Source organism: Saccostrea cucullata, unplaced genomic scaffold, assembly GCF_032062105.1.
Source record: "Saccostrea cucullata isolate Sc308-1 unplaced genomic scaffold, CSIRO_AGI_Scuc_v1 ctg956, whole genome shotgun sequence".
Lineage (NCBI taxonomy): Eukaryota > Metazoa > Mollusca > Bivalvia > Ostreida > Ostreidae > Saccostrea > Saccostrea cuccullata.
The window spans coordinates 262448-283539 of NW_026927687.1; the positions used below are offsets into that span (position 1 = coordinate 262448).

At 33.9% G+C, this 21092-nt stretch overlaps 1 protein-coding gene across 1 annotated transcript in view; it reads left to right on the forward strand.

Annotated features, from left to right (window-relative positions):
- The first annotated feature begins 365 nt into the window (after window positions 1-365).
- LOC134275228 (transmembrane protein 272-like) overlaps window positions 366-21092 on the forward strand; it is a 33090-nt gene continuing 12363 nt past the window's right edge. The window contains exon 1 of the mRNA XM_062757500.1: window positions 366-393. The gene's annotated coding sequence lies outside the window, so the exon portion shown is untranslated. The remainder of the gene's footprint in view (window positions 394-21092) is intronic.

Here is a 21092-nt window from a genome sequence, read left to right on the forward strand (position 1 = left end):
CGTGCTTTCTCCTGCAGATTTTACTATCTGAAAATTTGCCGCCGTTCGCGGATAATATCCATTCAAAATTTCATTTAAAGCATTAAAAATTTTCTGTTGCTCGTCCATCTTTGTAGTATAAAGGTAAACAATCCTTTTTTTAATTTCTAGTTCTGGTAAATCAAAAATGCTTTCCCGTTTGTGTTGTTGGAAATCTCATTAATAACAATCAGATCTATATACTAGCATCCAACGTTCTCCTTATTTCTCTACAGGTTAAATATTTAACTCAAAATGGATTGAAAAGTGCAGACTGTGATTGAAGGCACCGAACGATGTTTTAATAGCATTATTTATCCCAAAACAGGATACTACTCTGCGTATCTGTAATTTACAATTTACTTTGTATCAAAAGTAAGTGTTTATGTGTAAAGATCATTTTAGGATAGCAAAAACTATAAGATATATTAAAATAGAGTGCTTTTATTTCGTTGAAAACAGGAATTAAACATTAAATATGTAAATCAAATTGGCATGATTCATAGAGCATAACAATAATAAACGGGGTGTCACATTTTACCTTATTTTCTGATTGGGTAAATATAGGAATGTAGAGGACATATTTCTACCTTTTATATCGAATAAACAATTTTTAAGTACAAACAGTACATAAATAAAATATTGAAGTAACGAACTGTATTTATGCTCAAAGTCCATTTATAAAATTCAAATAAAGAGCAAAGTAAACACGGACCTCTAAAACATCAGAGGTGGGGTCAGGTGCAAAGGAGGAGTGATAATCTCTTGAAGACTGGTCACACCCAAAGTGTTTTGCATTCTGGTTAAAATCTGGCATTTACAATATTTTTCTATCTAGAATAAATAATTCATAATATTCAGACCTTGATATAAAGGAGAACTTCCAATTTTTTTTTTCACATAACATTTAATATATTAAGTTTCTGTAAAAAATATTTTGTTTAATTTCATTGCGCTTCTCTCTTTTTAAATAACTGACGACAATGAAATGAATTTTAATTTTCAGTTTTTGACTTCGAATTCAATTGTGGCAAATGAAACTTAAATGTGCATGCGTGGGACCATGGCTTTACTTTGTTTGACTTGGTTGTTTACTTACAAAATGTTGCACAGGACTGTAAATCGGCGAAAGTTATCATATGGACGAAATCAATGCCTTTTACCAGTGCGCAATAAATATTTAACTCGCATTAAATGAATGCTAAGAATATTGCAATTTCTACTAAAGTGGATAAAACTGAGTTCAAATAATAGTTAACGCAAAGGAAACTAATGCATATTAAAAAGTTTCACAGCTTTGCTTTTAATGATATATTTTGTACATCATGTCTTATACAAAGCAATGATGTACATTGACATTGTTTATCATAGCGTCTTTACTTATCTAAGTGACAAACTTAATCTTTACTATTCATCCAGGAAGAGAATAAACACTGATATCACACTATGGACATGTGACATGTGGCTTAATTTGTATCAACTAATACACAATAATTTCTCCAATGACACGGATCAGATTTAACTTTTGATAACACATCAAATTTAAATTTAAATCTCTGTGTGAACAAAGCATAAAAGTAGATCGGCAGCATTACACAAATCTTTTACTGATGCATCAGATAAAAATCAACTGTACATGTACGATATATGAAATAAGAAAAATTTCAACATACTATTTTTTTCAAATTCTTTAAATAAAATAAAAAAGGGATCTATAGATAACTGGGAAAAATTACTCTAATCAAATTGCACATTTGTCGCCTTTTCCAGGAACGAAACAGTATTTGTGACTAGTTCATGGCGAAGTAAAAATTTTGGAACCAGTGGTGCGTCATGCCGACAAAACAGATTTATTTCTGGCAACTTGTAGTGAGGAAAAAATCTCTTGGACACGTATCCTATCAACCTTTGTAGGATAGACAGAAATCGAACAGCAGTACAGTTTTCGGTCCAATAACATGGGTCTGGATATTCATCGTATTCCAGCAGTAGTAAGATTTTGAAGTGATACGATCTCAAAATTGATGTGCTGTTGTTACGATCTGGTGAAAATCTAGCTTCTTTGGGTGATAAATAATATCGACGGATTATCTTGTAAACCACAAGAAGTTTCTTAAATATTTCATGAGAGGAAGAAATCCTTTTAATCAAATCGGTCTCATAACAGGAGAACGATAGTCGCCATCCTAAAACATCTGATTCATTTAACTTTGCAGAGAGTTCCACCCCAATATCTTTTAAATGGTGATATGTTGGATCTCTAAAAAACAAATTAGATTTTCCACCATTTAGATGAGCCACGACGATCGGTACAAGATCAACTGAAGATTCATATGCAAAATCAAAGTAATAGACAATTGTTGCAGCAACTGTTTCTTCTCCTCGAAGGGACAGGTTGTACTTAACCTCTTTCTTTGTTGCACTTAGTGCCTGATCGACCAAATTATAAAAAGTTTTTGAAAACTTAGTAGGATCCATATATCCATGATTGTTGAGGCAATCTTTCCAGTTATCGGCCGATTCTCCTGTAGGCTTCAATCTAACGTATTCCTTGTTTGTGGAATTCTCCAGTGTGCCGTGTATTGAAACAGGTATAACAGCATCACACTCGTTGATAACAACTGCTGACGTTCCACATGCTAAGCTTCCGACGTCTATGCTGTCTACATTAAATCTGGTATCCAAGCTTTTGATTCTATCAAGAACATTGTTACCCACTGTTCTCACCATCTGCAGTAATGGAGTTGTTCTAGGTGGATTTCTAGAAAAGATTTCATTTACAGCATAAGAAATTCTCTGTCTTTCTGTAGCAGTCTTGTTTAGAAGGTCGAACATCTTATATGTGTATCACAAACTCCCTTTTTAGAAGTTTACTTAATAACAGGGTAATATCTCAGGGTAATATATTTCTTATTTAAGCTCCTATATGCATATGTTTGGCCAAGCAATAAACAAATAACCGATTTAATTCTGCTCGTCGCGACTTTGAGTCACGCTGTCTTATCAGATCTGCTGCTGCGGATTGCGACCTCATGGCGTTTTGAGAGGTTTCCTCATCTGATCTTGTTTACATGCTATTTTTGGCAAAGCATTCCATGGATAGGGAGAGGTGGAGAAGATTGCAAAGAATAGAGAGGAATGGAAATCACTAGTCCTTGCCCTATGTGCCTCCGGGTGCAACAAGGACTAGGTAGGTAGGTAGGTATTCCATGGATATGTTACGGAAGTCAAGAAATATGTGTTTTCACATATAGGGTGCTTTTTAAATAGGAATATCAGAAACAAATTCAGTATTTCATGTACAGATCATTTTCCGTAAATTTTCTTAAGAAGAGTATTAAGACTATTTTAGCAATGCTTGACATGAGAAAATGTATCTTACAGAAATCGAAATAAAATTGAATAGTTTTATACCAATACAACCTTGATGCAGAGCTAACCACGAAAAAAAAACCCTGAATCCCTCTCTTACAACACAAATTTGCGTTAAAAACTTTTTTTTAACCAAACATCCAATAATTATTTTTATATTTGAAGGTATTATAGAATTTATTTATAAAATATTTGGAGTACAAGGGACAAAACGCTACAAGATTTCTATCTGTCGGGTTCTGTATTTCAACATGTGTGTCACTTTAAAAGCTCATATTTATTATCTTAGTTTTTTTAATTGAATTTCAATCCAACAAATCAAAATAATAAATTATCAATATTAATCAAATCGAAGTAAAGAAATATTCTAAATACCGTTATCTTAGGTCAGGGTAATAAAAAAAAGAAACAAAATAAAACTAATAAACTTGTGTTTAACACTTTAAGCTGAATTAAGCTAAGTATAATGAATATATTTTTTACTCTTGACTAAGGGTCAAGGTCAAATATCAAAGTCAAAATCAAGGTCATTAAAGAAAGGTCAGAAGTCAAAAGATCTCATGCATTGTCCCCATGTATTTAGGACCTGTTGTTAAGAAGTTTAAGTTCTTCATAAACATCATAAACTGTCAGGGGCAGTAAGTACTTAAAATGGTTTATGAATTCTTTAACTCTGAAAAAAATTAAAGCGTGCTAAATTAGTCACAGACATTGTTGGAGGTTTTGTACCTCAACGGTTTACGGAGGAGTAGTGATAATAAAGGTTTACATTGAAAGGGGGTACTAACTTTTAGAAGGATAGATATTAGGGGACAAGAATAAAATCTTTCAAATGGTTTTAAGATTTTTAGATTCTGGTGAAGAACAAAAAAGCTATAAAATGACCTTCAAGGGTTGAAATGACTGAAATCTTTGAGACAGTTTTAAAAGTACATACTAATGATGCAAAGACAGACTGTATATGTTGAAGACAAAAGAGATAAAAAATAGTTTCATTTCACATTTTTGGAATGACCTTGTCCGTTGCATAATTTTAAAGGTCAAAGGTCAATGAATCTTATGCCATCAGTCCCATGCCTCTACGACGTCTCGTTTTTAAAATTGTTATTTTTTGTAAACTTAAAAAATTTCAGGGGCATAAACTCATGAAAGAGTGAAGAGTATTATAATGTAATCAAAGGCATTTGTGAAAGTTTTGAACTGCGGTTTATTGTTAAGGAAGAGTAGTGATAACAAGCTTTACGGTGAAAGGGGCAATAATTGCGAAACGGTTTAAAGTTAAAACTCCTTGGGTCTTTTTTCGGAATAACTTTGAATATCCAATATCATGAACAATAAAGTTTTTCGATAAGTCTTGCGGTTTCAAAAGTCAAGGTGAGAAAAAAAAGCAGACTAATTGTTCTCTAACAATTAGAGGTCTTTCCACCTTATTTAATTTATTAAAATTGTTATTTTTTTTTACTATATAAAGTTAATTTGTATGCAAAAAGATTTCAGAAATAGCTTGTAAAATAGACATTTTGAAAAATAAAATAACATTGAAATTTGGCCTTGACAAAATTTTCAAGGTCAAAAATGTCAAGGTTCCCTTTGCAGTTGACCCCATGCCTCTAGGACTTATACTTTTAAAGATATAAGGGTTAATAGCAAGCGTATAGAAGTTAAAGGGCGATAACTTATATAAAGAGTCATCAGATCCCTTTGTTCTGAATAGATTCTGTCACCAGACCCTGAAGACTTTAGTGAAGGTTTCGTGTCTCTATGTTGTACGGTTTCAAAGAAAGTATCGATAATAAGTTTTTTTGCACAAGGGGCAATAACTTTTAAAAGGGTCATTCTCTGGGGACAAGAATGAAATCTTTGAAACAGTTTTAAAAGTACATACTAATTATGCAAAGAAGATTGTATATGTTGAAGGACAAAAGAGATATAAAAAGCTTATTTTCTCATTTTTGGAATGACTTCGACCTTTGACCTTTGCATAATTTTAAAAATCAAAAGGTCAATAAATCTTATGTTTTTGGTCCCATGTTTGTACAACTTCTTGTTTTGAAAATAAATAATTATTTGTTAACTTCAAATAATTCCAGGGATAATAACTCATGGAAGAGGTTTACATAACATTTCGCAATGATAGAGAGTAGAGTCTGCTAAATTAGTCAAAGACATTGGTGAAGGTTTTAAACTCCTGAAGTTTTTGGTTTCGGAGGAGTAGCGATAGCAAGCTTTACAGTAAAAGGGGCTATGACTACGTATTGTTCCTTTTTCGAAATAACTTTAAATATCCAATATTATGCACTATAAAGTTTTTCGATAAGTCTTGCGGTTTCAAAAGTCAAGGTGAAAAATAAAATAATTAACATAAGCATTTTAAGAGGTCTTTCCACAGAAAGGTGGAAAGACCTGATAATAAGAAAAACACCAATAGTTTTTTCCACGGAAAGGTGGAAAGCCAAAATAAAAAGGGAACAGAAGAAAATCAATAGGACTTTCCAAAGAAAGGCGGAAAGTCCTAACGGTTAGTACACATGGTAAGTCAAAAACTCTTACATTTTGCAGGACCTACGACTCGCATGTCCACACGCTAAGGCAAGACTTACAAATTCTATGTGTTTTTGCACCATAAACAGTGCGCATTATTAAACGGAATAATAGATTACTAGCTATAGGACTTTGAAATAAATTTTCCGACCAGTACATCACTTCAAAACAAAAATTGATTGATTGTATATTGTTTAACGTCCCTCTCGAGAATTTTTCAGTCATATGGAGACTCCACTACTTGCCGGTGGAGAGCTGCAACTTTTGTCCTATACTGGGCACTCAGGGCCATTGAGCAGGGAGGGATCTTTTTCGTGCCAGCACCTACTGCGATACGGGTCCTCGGTTTATACGTTCTCATCCGAAGAACCGGTCTCCACGTCCAACAATGGGATTCGAACCCGCTGGGAAAGGATCAACTCCTTACTTTGCGACTCTAGAGCAGGCGCTCTAGCCACTGCGCCACGCGGGTGACTTCATGACAAATAAGTGGAGGAAAACAGAAGGATTTGCGAATATTTAGGTCTGTCCACCTTTCTGTGAAAAGACCTATTGATTTTCTTTTATTTCTTATTAGGTCTTTCTACTTTTATGTGGAAAGACCTAGTGGGTTTCTTCTGTTTCTTATTATTAGGTCTTTCCACCTTTTTGTGAAAAGTCCTCTTGAAATGCTTATCAGATCTTTCCACCTTTCCTGTGGTATGACCCCTTGAAACGCTTATGTTCTTTATCATTTTATTTCTCACCTTATGTTTTAAAACCACAAGACTTACCGAAAAATTTAATAGTTTATGATACTGGATATCAAAAGTTATTCCGAAAAACGACCACCTCCCCATATTTAAGCTTTTACCCCTTACGCAGTTATTGCGCCTTTCACCGTAAAGTTTGTTATGGCTACTCCTTCGCATAAAGTTTGTTATGGCTACTCCTTCGACACAATTAACCGTAGAGATACAAAACTTCACCAATGTCTTTGATTAATTAAGGAGACAATTTATGTTCTTCGCCCATTTCAATGAATTATTGCCCCTAAAAAGTTTCCAAATTAAACAAAAATTAAAATTGTTTAAAACGAGAAGTCGTAGTGACATTAAATCAACTGCATAAGATTAATTGACCTTTAAAGTTAAAATTTATATCAAGAGATTAAAGTCATTCCAAATATGGGAAAAGTTTTTCTATGTATAGCTCTTATATTCTTAAAACATATACTATCTATCTTTTGTTTTTAATACGTACTCTTTAAATTCTTTCAACGATTTCATTCTGGTTTTGCAAAAAACCTTGTTATCGCTACTCCTTCGTAACCGTAAACCGTAGAGACATGAATCCAACACTAATGTCTTAAGGGTCTTTAGACACAACTTTAGAGTTTCAGCGCAAAGGATCATACGACACCTTATATGAGTTATCATCCCTTATTGTCTCTATGCTTACTAAAAAACCTCATATCCTTCAAACTTTATGTCGTAGAGATTGCAATCTGACTCTTGACATTGAAAAAGGTCAAATATCAAGGTCATTCCCAAAATTTCAAAATTTTCATTTTTTCTATGCTTTAAATCTCTTCTAGTTTCTTTTTAATGGTAATTCATTTTGAAATTTTGTAAATATTAAACAAAATTGAAATTAAAAGAAAGAGGAAAGACCACTTATTGTTCTGTGAACAATAAGTCTCCTAGTGTTTATTATGATTTTATTTAGTTCAAAATTTATGGCTAAGGTTAAAGTTTTTCTTACAAGTACGAAAATTTCCAAGAAGTTGGTGCCAAGGTAAAAGTTTGTAAAACGTAGGTCAAACTCCAAGGTCAATTTCAAAGGCCTTGCTATTAAATTAAAAGTCTTGTAACAAGAATCAAACATGTAAAGTTTGAAAGCACTATCCCTAACCTTTTAAAAGTAATTGTCAAGGTTTGCTTTTTAAAAGTAGGTCAAACTCCACGGTCATGTCAGAGGGTCAACGTTCTTGGTATCCAATGACATATCTACTCACAAGGATTACATAAGTGAAGTTCAAGATCATTAGCTTTTAGCGCTAAAAAGTTATGGCTAAGGTTAAAGCTTTTTCACAAGTATGGAAATTTCCAAGGTCAAGATCAAAAGGTCAAGGTAACTGGTATCCAATGAAAGGTCTTGCTACGTTAAAAACATATCTTAGGTATGGAAGCCCTAGCCCTAACCGTTGAGTAGTTGTGATCAAGGTTAATCATTTTTAAAGTAGATTAAATTCCAAAATTCTTGTTTCATCAACTTGTTTGTCAGTAATGTACTTTTTTTTAGAAATTGATCATACGTAGAGTATGCTCTTGCGCATCGAATTAACAGATGTATATAAATGCCATATGCAATTGATGAAGGTTTATTGCTGCATAAGTATAAATATACGAGAAGCTGAATGAATGGGTTAGTTGAACAAGCAAGCAATATTAATTCAAGCCGACCAACGTGTATTTTTTATGTTCGATAAATCCTTTATCTTAAAACAAAGTGCGTTTTGATCATTGATTTAAGTAAAATATATATTCGAGATATTTATATCCTCCAATTTACATATATCTTTAACAAATATAGGCATATTACTACTGATTAACATACATGTGTATTTTGTGCAGAATTGTACTGTACTGATTTTGCAGTAAACTGCCCATGTATGTACGTGTACGCATGTACAATGCGACTTTTGCAGGAAAAATTATTACAATTGTTTAAGTTTGTTACCTGTAGATGTTAAATTGCGTTCAATTGGTAGCAAATTTTCATAATTTGAAATATATATACATATTCATTCCATTGCACTTCAACAGAAGGAATCTAAATTATTATTTTCCAAGGTAGATGTTTTAAAATCATAAAATGTTGGTAGTAAAATCTTTGTCGGGGAAATAATTGTTACAGGTTGAATAAATCCTTAATATTGAAAGTTAAAATAAAATCATTAAAGAGAAAAAAAATCCTTAAAACCCAAATATATTAAATGTAAACTTTCATCCTGCATTGATGTTATATAAGTTCAAAGGACCGAAAGAGCACCGGAGATATCATTACTACATGCGACAGCCTGATTCAGCGATTTTATAAATGGTCGATATTATCATGTTTTCAGGTATCGAAAACTTTAAAGTCATCTCTACACATTATTTTTTAGTAGATAAACCACCAAATAATAATAATAGGTCGGAATGTTTTAAAAGTGTTCAAACAATTTCTATTAATTTGTAACAATTTATATTTTAGCGATGTATCACGTTTGTCAGTTTCACGTTCGGTGTATTGTCTTTGACCTCAGCAAACGGATTATAAACACAAAACAGCTCAGCAAAATAACAGAATGTCTCTTCTTTTTTTTTTTACCGGAAAAGGTTGATAAACGTATGTCCAATCTGGAATGTGGGACTGTAACTTACAATATGTGCAAGCATATTTGCACGAAGTCTCCAAAGAGATAGAGCATTACACAGGAAAAGGGGGAGAATGTTTCCTACATTTTTGTGTACAATGTAAGTAAAACTCCAGTCTCATTTCCAAAGAACCAACGGCCGACGGGTTTTGAAGTAAAAATGATATTCCTTGGGTGAAAGTTGGCAGTTCATCGACCGCTGTCTTGCCCGATTTTGACCTCTTGTATTGTCGGCCGACCAATTTTGTGTCCATCGGACCAAGTTATATTTTTTTCTGCGTCGGTGGCCGATTCTTCCAATGAAGTTATCCGTCGACCAACCTTCGATCATCGTCCGACCATCGGGAGTCAGTTTATAAAGACGGTCATCCATCGTTCGACAATAAAGGTGTTCATTATTTCAGCTGATGTTTAAAATCAAACTGTAGCTCCGAGCTCGATGATCAGGCGACAATTAGCCGATTTGTGAATATTTAACCTAATAAGGATACATAACACAAACAAAATTTTGATGCATGGATTGATACATATTTTTTGAACGGAAATAACATAAATAATTATTCCATAAGATATAAAGAAATCTTTAATATTCTTTGCTGCTTAGGTATGCGCCATTTGTCGTTCTATGCAATTCCATACAAAATTTTGCACACATTTTCAACATTGAGTCACAATTTTATAAAACTCTGCCACTTTGCCTTGCAAACATTACTCGTGTAACCAATCTGACTATAGACCTATGAAAAATTGCTGATTTCTAAAGAAAAAAGATTGTTTGTGCTATATATCCAAGTCATCGTTTTCCCTAGGAAATAATATGACAGCTCCTTGTCGCCTGATACTTTGTCGGCCGATCATGTTCTTTCAGCTAACAAAACCAGAAAAATTTAGTCGCCTGACCATCGTCTTAAAAGTGACCTAGGCAAAAGTGTTAAACAATAACAAAATTTATTGAAAAGCTCAAAAGACCTTTCTTACAAGATATTCATTTTAAATCAATAGCTAAAAGTTAGTTCCAGAAAAGTGGCCAAATCAAATACTCTGTGTCGTATCTATAGAAAAATTACGTTTATTTAAAAACTAACCTTAACTATTTATCAATATCCTTGGCAAGCTATCAAAGATTACATGTATGCACCGTTCTTATAATTAATTATTATCGAGCTGCCTGACGTTACGTTTCAGAACAGTTTGAAATGATTTTTAATGAAAATCGACTTTGTTCATACACTAAAAATACCAATTATTAAATTAAAAGGAATAAAATTAATAACTATCCAATTTATACAGTGTAAAATTGGTTAGTGTAAGTTTTTTTTTAATATATATAAACCGCAGCTTTAACTGCCCTAATACAGTTTATACCATACATGTATACATTGGATAGCTTTAAAATTCATCCCATAAATAAAAGAGAAGTAATTCAGGTCAATTTTCAAAACATCGCTAAGGAAAAAAATACCAATCTTATTTTACATGTAAGCTCCTGTTTATTTTTTCTTGCATGTGCATCACGTTGAAACAACTGGACATTAAATTAAAAAAAACCAACACTATCTTTAAAAACTTGTTTGTGTGACCTTTTAAGAAGAACCGATTAAAATATTTTTAAAACCTCCAAATTTTTCATTCCGGAATTTCTCATCCAATCAAAAACTTTTTTTCAGATATTCAACATTGAAAATTTGCGACAAAAAATTAAAATAATTTATGTAACAACACTATACAAGAAGTTTAATAGGAAATTGATAATTCGAAATATAAATACACATACAGTGTATACACAAATGTTTCTCCACGTGTCAATTTCCGTAAAAATAATTTATGAAACTTGAACAGATAAACTTTCCTGCAACTTTCCCTGCTTTACGAAATACAAAAAAGCCAAGAAATCTCCCCACATCAGGAAAGATTCCTAGTAACATCCCTAGATAAGGAATTGAAGATAGTTTTCCCCCCATTTCCCATCCATACATGCCACCCCCCAAAGCAGTAACAGATGAAAAAATTGCTTTAATTGCACTCTTCTTTTTCTGTGCATTAGTCATATAGTTTTCGGTTACAATATGATAAAGTTCAAATGTCAGAAGAAGACCTTCAAAGATACATGCATTCGTAATGACACTATCCGGTATTGCGGACAACAAGGATCTGCATATCTTTCTTCCACATCTGCACTCGGAGTTGCAACAACGTTGGTACAATGCTTGTAAATCGTAATACAAAGAGGATTTCTTCACTTTTTTGAGTTCAGTTTCTATTGGTTTTTTTATAGGCAGTGAGAAAGCTTCCTCAGTTGTTTTTTCAATGATTAAAATGGCAGGTTTGGTCATTTGTACAACTGACGTTACTTCGGTTTGAATATTGTCAGATGAAGCTTTCTCTTCCGTCAAACTTGCAGTTGATTCAGAATACATCTTCTTTGGTACGGGTTGCTCTCTAGATACCACAGGCGTTTCTGTGGTTTCAACATTATCAGATGAAGCGTTCTCTTTCGTCAAACTTGCAGTTGATTCAGAATACATCTTCTTTGGTACGGGTTGCTCTCTAGATACCACAGGCGTTTCTGTGGTTTCAACATTATCAGATGAAGCGTTCTCTTTCGTCAAACTTGCAGTTGATTCAGAATACATCTTCTTTGGTACGGGTTGCTCTCTAGATACCACAGGCGTTTCTGTGGTTTCAACATTATCAGATGAAGCGTTCTCTTTCGTCAAACTTGCAGTTGATTCAGAATACATCTTCTTTGGTACGGGTTGCTCTCTAGATACCACAGGTGTTTCTTTTAATTCAACATTATCAGATAAAGCGTTCTCTTTCGTCGAACTCGCAGATTCAGCATCAACATATGTTTCGTTCGTTGGACGGTATTCGTCATTTGGTTTTTCAGAATACACCTCGTATTGTGCAGATTGCACTTTAGATTCCTCAGATTTAGAAGTAATTTTACTTAATAAAGACTGTACCTCTGCGGTGTCTGACGATTCTACGTCTTCAGAATCATTCCTGTAAAAAACAATTGCAGCTACTCTGTCAACAATTATATATGGAGCCTCAAGTATTGCAAATAAAGCACGACGTAAAATTGTTGCAGTTGATGGAGTTCCTTGAACTGCAGTTTCTGTTGCTTTTCCTGGCATGTTTCCAGATATTCAGCCAAAAACCTTTTAAAAACAAAACTCATTAAGAAAAGAGAAAAAAAGGTTTAATTTCTGTGTAGTTATCTTTCGTAAAGTACAATCTCTTTAAAAGGCCAGTTCCTGACCTGTACTTCAAAAATCTGCATCATGTCTTACAATAAATTTGGATTTCACAATGCTAATTAAACTTCATTCACTAAAAAATCCAGTGATTAAATTATATGACGAATGAAATAACTTCAAATAAGTAAGGTATTATTACGTAATAATTGATGTAAACTTAATTTTCACTGGCTTACTAAGATGGGGGGGGGGGAGGGGTCAGAGTTCCTGTTCTTTTTTTATTTCCCAAAATATACTTAAGATTTAATAAATCAATTGTTTGGTGTGGTTGTTGGCCCCTACTCTGACTCCAAACTGGTTGCTCTTTTCAAGTTTCCTGGAGCCACTGATTTTTTTCACGTACTTTTAAGCAGTTATAGAATAACGAATATTAAAAATGAAACATTCTTATGACAATCAATTCAAAATTATGTAAAAAGCTACTCATCTTCTTATTTTCATTAATATCATTTCAAAGAAGAAGTCAAAAAGCCCGTTTGCTTGGAGATTATGGTCAGTATGAATATATTTTCTTCATCCTAACTTTAAAAAACCTACTATTTATTTCTTTTTTAATTAAAAATGACGGTTTGAAATATGTATTTACATTAGTTGATTTAAAAAATTAAGTCCCGAAAAATGTTATTTTACGATTTACGAAGTTATATGTACATTTGTAAACGAGCATTAGAAAACTTTGTTTGAACCTTTGTAAACCAAAAAAAAAAAATAATCTGTACGAGTAAATTACCCTCTTAAGTTCACAAAATTGCCAAATTCTCCGAGCTAGATGTGAGATAATTAAAAAAAAATCTAGCTCTTTTTATGTTCTATCAGACTGAAAGTTTAAAAAAAAATCGAAATTAAAGTCTTGAGAGATCGCATGCACAATATTGGTTTTAAAATCTGTAAAAATAAATTACAAAAATAGTGGAAAAGAAACTTAAGAGTGACATCTTCTGCTGGAGATAAAGACCATAGTAGTTTGATCATCATGAAATTTGTTATTCAATAACAGTAGATGTAAAGACGAGGTTTTAAAAGAATTTTAAAATGAAGAGATTCTTAAGTTGTTGACCTGTTAAACACGATTACGTCAAACAGTTTTTTTTGTCAACTTAACTTCTTTTTATGAAATTATAGGGTTACATTTAAATTTCTTCATTGCAAGTTGCATAATATTATCAATCTCATGTTGCGTCAAAACTAATAAAAACAGCAGGTCTTTGTGTAGACAAAGATTTCCCCATTGTAGAAGTGCCTACAAGGGTTCTACTCGAATTTCAGTTTAAACTTGTCCCAGAAACGCTCAGTTACGAAAAATAATGTACACTGTGCTGAAAAATAGAACACAAAGAATAGTTTTGAAATTAATTACTATGTTCCGCTCAAGGAAAAAAGAATAAAGTTAAACGATATTTGAGTGGTTTTTAGTGTTACAATAAGGTTCATAATATACCTGCCCCAGCCCGGGGTTGAACTCTCGACCTACGGAATCTGTCTCCAGTATCAAGCAGTACAGGAACAGCGAGCTAGACCGCTCGGCTATCTAGGCAAGTCATAAAGCTTGCTTTGATGCCGATCGAATTCTTGCGGCGCTGCCCTACACTACAAGGTCATTGAGAATAGAAGTGAGATACAATTATTTGAACATTAGTTTCAACAGAGGATTGTTACCAATACATGTTGAAATGAAATTAATTATTATTTATAAAGCACATTTTACAGCAGCTCTTAAACTAACATAACTGCCCTAAGTGAAGAAGGTTTAACATGGAAAGATTTAATGATTAGTAACATAATGAAATATTTACAAATAATATCTCTGATTCTAAGGTAAAAATGTCACAGGATTTATATATCAATTTGTTTTAATTTTTTTGAAATGATTTTTTAAAAATTTATTAAACCTACATTTGCAATATTTCGAATCTGGTTAGAAAATTAAGTTCTTATCTAGTCAGAAATAATCTGATCAGTTGCAAATAATAAAACAGACATAATTATCAATTCATTCTTTAAAAAAAAACATTAAGCATCTTAAAAAGGATTAAAAAAGCATATCATATCTTACCCAAATGAATTAAATGAACAATATTCAAGACTGGCGACTTAATTAATCTATGTTCAAGTCAGAGCTTGTTGTCGCACACTCAAGAGAGGAACGAATGACAACTCTGCATGGGAGATTGGTTGTCTACCAAATCATTTGTCATTAGGTCGCTTATATCAATATGGTTGGCTACAAATAACAGAGACATATAAGAGAGGGAAAACAATAAATAGAGCGTTTGGTTCATAAGGATTAGATCTTTGACATAAAGTTTATCTTGGAAGATTACTCAGTTTAACTAAGTGTTCCATAATTCAAACTGAACAATGGAATATATATTTTCCCTCAATTCTGGGCCATTGAGGAAGTGTATAAGAGAGGAAGGAGCGATAACTTAGTAAAAGTCCACTGTGGGACATGGAGACTGGTCCCGTGTCGCAGTAAATGCCGGCACGAAAAAGATCCCTTACTGCTTAATGGCTAACCCTAACCCCGGACAAACTAGTAGCCTTACATCGGCATGTTTTTTCATATATGCGTATTTTCTATATGCGTACGTGTTAAATCATCGAGAGAACCGTTGAACAAAAAATAACACAAAACAAGAAAATGTCGTCTCTTGCGTTTCCTTTAATTTGACATTTAGATCGCTGTTTTATCTGTTAATAATATTCATTTTCATATCTACAATGATTCGATTTGTGCGATGGAACTCGAAATAAAAGACACAATAGGATCTGACACATGTGTTTCATATTTTGACATTTAAATAAAAAAAAAAATTGCTAACTAACAACTTAAATTTATGGTAAAAATTACGACTTTTAGCTTTCCTTCGTCAAGTTCCTATTTTGCCACATTTTGACTCTAACAATCTGCTAATATAACTTTTTATATGATATTTATGTCTAATAGTTCATTTGAAGCACACAATCATGTTAAAATTCTAATTGAAATATATGCGGTAAATTGCACATATTTGCCCCCACAAAAGTCAAATTTTGAAAACTTCCTGAAATGTGCTGAATTCAATATATTGTATGAGAAATATAAATCAACAAAATATTATAGTGTCAAAGCAGTGTATTCACATTTTTTTTAAATACGTCACAAACTAGTCCGATTTTATATCCTTTTTCAGAAAGAGGACAAAATGGACAAAATTTCAACAATTTTAGCTTTAAAATTTATAGAGCGCAAGTTTGTTCAGGAACAAAATTGACATATTTCATTGATATTCTACACATAATATCAAAATATTGATCCTTAACACACTTTTACTCAAAATATCTACGAAATATGTACATTTATCTGTAAAATTCATCAAAAACTGAAATTTACGTCATGTGTGTGACGTCATTACGTGCATATGGCGTCATTACTTATAAAAATATTCAGTGCTTTGAAGTCAGCATATACTCCCCTGTTTAAGAACTTTATTAAACATATCTCCATCAAAGTTTGATTTGGGGGGCAAATATTGGTTATTACCGAATAAAGTTCTTTGTTGACATCAAATCAATCTTGTTTAAAGCAACCATTTTACAAATCCAGTTGTTGGTACGTATTCTTTGTTTGCAATGAAATGTATGGAGATAAAGTACAATTGCAGGACAAGGAGCCTAGCCAGCCGGGTCAAGTTCGTGCACTTTTGGGTCCCTGGGCTGGCTGGGTTAACTGAGTGTACTGCCGGGGCCGGCTGGGTCAAGCCCGGTGCAGGATCTGGAAAAATCCATGTTACTTCATGCCCTTGAGATCTGAAAAAACCCATTTGTGATTATGCTAATGATATCTATAAAAAAAACAAACAAACAAAAAAAAAAACACGGTTACCTAGCTTTTATGACGTCATAATTTATTTTAGATATTGCATGGTTCTGACTTGAAACTCATTCTGTTGTCAGTCGAATCAGCTGTGAACATGGATTCTGCAATGAATAAATGTTATATTCACAACTGATGAGATGGAGAAGACAGCTTAAAAATTTACGACTTTTCAACCTTGTACACAATACCCCATCACAAATTATATCCAAGAGAGCTTGAGATTTAAGACACGACAGAGTGTGACACATCTGTTTCATACTTGGATATTTTACTTAAAAGAGACTTTGATGGTAACCTAACAACCAAGCTATATGATAAACGTGACGACTTTTCTATCGTTACCTTCCCTTACTTATGCAGGAACATACATACCTTCATCACCTGAATACGGAGTGTAAATATTTCAGTTAATTGGATACGCAAGAGCATGCTCTACGTATGGACAATTTCTAAAACGAGGTAAATAATTGACAAGCAAGTTGATGAAACAGAATATTAGCAGTCTCTTTTAGAGTCATCGGATCGTAAGTTCTATGGTCGATACAATGATCTTGTCATCAAATACAATTTATCATTGAGTCAAATGCTGACTGACGTTTTTCATACCAATTGTAAGTCCATTATTTTTACAATGAATTGACGAAGGATTTTTCCGTTATTTGCTGATCATGAAAAGGAGCACACGGCGGGTGTGACCGGTCAGCAGGGGGTGTTCACTCCTACAAGGCACCTGATCCCACTTCTGATGTTTCGGAGGTCCGTGTTTGCTCTGCTCTTATTTTGTATTGCTTTATGGACTTTGAGATTGGTACTGTTCGTTATCTCCATATCCTTCTGAAAGAGTAAAAAAGAATAATTTACAAGAATGGACCCAGAAAATCGGCGCTCAGAAAATGAAATGCTAGGATAGGATGAAGAACCATAATCATCACCCCCATCGACCCCAGCTAGAATCTGAAGGTCATTCTCAAATATTATCAAATAATATTCTTGAAAATTTGAAGTGCAAGAAAATGTTTACAGTGTGAATATTAAGGAACTTCGAAAGGAGGAAAACAGTTGATTTGTTGTGATTATTTCGAAACATGCTACATAATGTCAGGTATGAAATACAGTGTAATCTTAACGATTATCTACGCCTGCACATACGCCATCCTTCTCTGAAATCAATCCGACATTTGGTACGAGAAGCCGTGCAAGAATCCAAACAGAATTATAAATTTGGAGACGGGGCCATGGAATTCGACATGTTTTATGTCAAATACCCTGAAGGGAGTGGTGGAGACTAAAACAAACACCTGCTGGTCAATCAGAAGAATTTCAAGAAGAAGAAACAATCCATCGTTCAGATCGACAATCCTTGGGATATGTTATGTTTATTTAGGACCATCGTTGCACCCGGTTACACAGTTAAAACCGAAAATCCTATCTCTCATTGTGATATTCAACAAGTTTGTGGATCCGAAAAATGGGGAAATTCTAGGTTTTAGCCTTCTGCTATCGACTAAAAACAATTCAGTTCAAGTCAATGTTCATATAAACACACCTTAGAACCCGTTTAGAAAGGAGAGGGAACTTGTTTTAATGTTTATTAGACGACCATCATTACGAAGCCATACTATCTATGGCTGGTGTGACGGGAAGCCGATATTACTGTTATCATTGCGATGTGATCTACAGAAAGGTCACAGACCATCGTACCCAGTGTCTTCAACGATGTTTCTTTTGTTTAGCGGTCAGGCCCTCTAGACGGGACCCGCATTCAATGTAATCAGTGCCAGGGATTATTAAATAATAGGACTTGCTATGAAAGTAATTTACGGACCAACAGTAAGAAAACTGCCACTACCGTATGCAGTTTATTGGGACGATATAAGCACTGTCAGATATGGATGTCTAGAAATTTTCTCCGTCATCAACAGTGCGAAGGACGAAAACGTTGTAAGATCTGTAAAAACATTGCAGACTCAGATCATCAATGCCACGTTCGACGGACACCTGAGAAAAAGAAGGGGAAGGAGACCTAACAGTTTTACATCTATTTAAATTTCGACTTAAGTCAGGAAAATGGCATCCACGAGCCTTATCTCTGAATGGCTCCCCGCGTATGTCATCATTGCGGGCACTTATCCATAGATGATCCCTGTCCTCACTGTCGACACATGGGAGACTATCAAGACCTTTTTAAAGAGCAAAAGACCTTAAAACATGTACAGTTCATAGACTGGCTATAACAATCGGACTGGAAAAAAGAATACTGCTTTATTATATGACAAGGCCATCAACATTGTCCACAATTTCAAAGGAAACGACAAGCATTTAGAATTACCTAAATCATTCTGCCTATTCTGCCGAGTTCGATGATATTACAACAACTCTTACAAGATTTGACTCTTGACATCGAGGATATGCCACTGAAAATAAGGGCAAATAGGAATCGGACACGATGTGAATTAACAAGAGAAACGGGAATTCGTAGAAGAATGGCTTTTCGGAAACGTGGTACTGGCCTGTTTTACCACCGCTCATGACAGCTTACGCCTCTACGAGACATTACAACCTTTAAAGGATCAGGTTCTTCATTTCGGTACGGACAGTATCGTGTACCAAAAAAGGAAGGAATATTTTATCCTATCCTGGGCTACAGTTTAGGTGAATGGACCAACGAATTAGACAGGGGCCACATCATCGAATTCATATGTGGAGGCCCTAAAAATCATCCTACCTTACAGCAAAGGCAATCAGAGGATTTTCTCTCAACTATCGGGCCTCCCAAATCGTGTCTCCAGAGACTTAAGAAAATTGCTGAAGAAAGAAATAGAAGAAATCAAAATCTCCCACCCCTTCACTATACAGAGGACCCATCACCATCAAGTCAAGACCGTGCCTTTAGAGAAACAGTCAGTACAGAACTGTTTTTTCTGCGTTAAGATTAGCAACAATTATAGGGACAAGGTCAATTGATGTTTCATGGGAACTGGCAAATTGATCAACAATTGTTGCAGCCACTGTACCTCTTCATGTAAGGCCCAGGAAAACAGCTACTCCCGATAGTGGAAGAGCATGCTCCACTAGGTTGTAAAACATTTCTGAAAAACACTCTGGATTCATATATCCTTCAGGATCCATACAATCTTTCCAGAGATCAATTGAACCACCAGACGGTCTAAATTTGACATATTCCAGGTTGCTTGTTTTCTCCAGGACGCCTTGTATTTGCACAGAAACAACGACATCACATTCATTAGTTAATAGTGCTGAAGTATCGCATGCCCAACTTCCAACTTATTTATAGTCAACACAAAATCTAGTATCTAACGTTCCTACATGATATAACGTGCTTTCTCCTGCAGTTTTTACTCTCTGAAATTCTGCCGCCGTTCGCGGATAATATCCATTCAAAATTTCATTTAAAGAGTTTGAAATTTTCTGTTGCTCGTCCATCTTTGTAGTATAAAGGTAAACAATCCTTTTTTTTAATTTCTCGTTCTGGTAAATCAAAAATGAATTCCCGTTTGTGTTGTTGGAAATCTCATTAATAACAATCAGACCTATATACTAGCATCCAACGTTCTCCTTATTTATCTACAGGTTAAATATTTAGGGTGAATTCACCATGCATCGGATACATACCTTGCATCGGACAACTTTAGACAATAAACTATCGTTCAACTTAAGAGTTCCGTGTATTTATTTGTTTCTGTCTTGAAGCTGAAGACTTAAATTTTTTAATGATACCGATTGTTATTATCATGTTGTGATAAAAATACCGCGAGAATGGCCTAGAAGTTACGTCATATTTTACATCATCAAAGGGGAACAACCAGAAATTTATGATTTTGCGATTTTTAGAGTTACCGTTCTTTAATTTCGACTTCCACGGATCGAGGCAGACTTTGGTGAATAAAGTCAAAGATTGATAATTTTACATAAATTTTAAAGAAATTTCACTGCAATGTTCGTATAATTCTTTTAAGAGGTGGTTTTCACTAGTATGTTCATTTCTCCGTACATCGGACACAAATTAACCATGCATCGGACACTTTCCGATGCAAAAGTAAGCACTATCATTTTCATACAGAACCCAGCTGATAGCTGTTTTTTGCGGAAAAAGAAAATAAAAACTCTGTTTTTTCAGTCAAAATACAAGTTATCGATATATGAAGTCTGGAATTTGACTCAATTTATTTCTACAACCAGAGTATGATAAACCATGAAAAAAGGCGCGATTTACCGCATTATATATATAAGCATTTTAAAGCATTTTTTATGGCAGTGAGGTCTCTTGAATCGTTCTACATTTGTGCAATGATATCGTCAATTAAATTTAAGTTGAGGGTTAAATCTTAGATAAAAGATAAAAATATATCCATATCAAGGATTTTAAAGCACTTTAATAAAGGTATGATATTTTTCCGGTCAAAATACCGTCTGTCCGATGCATGGTAAACAATGTCCGATCCATGGTGAATTTTGAGTTATTCCTAAAAACTCGATTTTTGAGGATATTTTCTCAATAAAGGGCATATAATCGTGTCCCAAAATGATATTTTAATCACAAACTAAATGTTAAACTCCATTTTGATAATTTTCCGTCGGTAGCGATATCGCTAGAACCTGTTGAAGTACAAGGGTATCC